The 491-nt window shown below is 58.9% G+C and overlaps 1 protein-coding gene across 3 annotated transcripts in view; it reads right to left on the bottom strand.

Annotated features, from left to right (window-relative positions):
• ARID5B (AT rich interactive domain 5B (MRF1-like)) overlaps window positions 1–491 on the bottom strand; it is a 183,612-nt gene that overhangs the window by 181,191 nt on the left and 1,930 nt on the right. Inside the window, exon 1 of one of the 3 annotated variants that reach the window (XM_014538743.1) lies at window positions 255–433. The exons of the other annotated variants lie outside the window; for them this stretch is intronic. The gene's annotated coding sequence lies outside the window, so the exon portion shown is untranslated. Of the gene's footprint in view, window positions 1–254; window positions 434–491 lie in introns of those variants that run through there. 3 annotated transcript variants of the gene reach the window in all.

The following is a 491-nucleotide window of genomic DNA, read 5'->3' as shown; positions in this document are numbered from 1 at the left end:
TGAGAGGAGGGCGGGGCTTATTTCCGAAGAGGCAGATCTCGGAGGGCGAACGTTCTTGACGAACTCCGGTAATTAACCGGCAATGCCCACTGATGGGTAATTCGATCCTGGGGAGAGGGAGTGGACTGGCGATGCCAAAAGTACCATCCACTCCATCCGACCACGGAATTCTGGAAGGACTGGCAGGCAGCTCCCAGCTCCGGGCGGAGTTACACGGGGAACCATTCATTTAACAAAAAGATCCTTACACCTACCTCGAAAGCTCGAGAGACTGGCACAGAGCTAGCTGCCCTCAAAAGTCTCAGTTTGATTACCCTGCTCTCGCCTGGGCAACACAAAGCCTTGCCAGGCGGCGCGGCGCCCCTCCTCCCCGCCGCACCGTGGGCACACACTCCCCAAAATAGTTCCCCCGGTAGGTACCAGGGCGCGGAGGTCGGTCAGCTGACAAGGGGAGCTCGCAGAACTGCGGGCACAGAGCAAAGGACAGAGCC

This window comes from Myotis brandtii, unplaced genomic scaffold (assembly GCF_000412655.1).
Source record: "Myotis brandtii unplaced genomic scaffold, ASM41265v1 scaffold196, whole genome shotgun sequence".
Classification (NCBI taxonomy): domain Eukaryota; kingdom Metazoa; phylum Chordata; class Mammalia; order Chiroptera; family Vespertilionidae; genus Myotis; species Myotis brandtii.
Note: the sequence above shows the minus strand (reverse complement) of the source record. Positions and strands in the feature narration are given on the sequence as shown.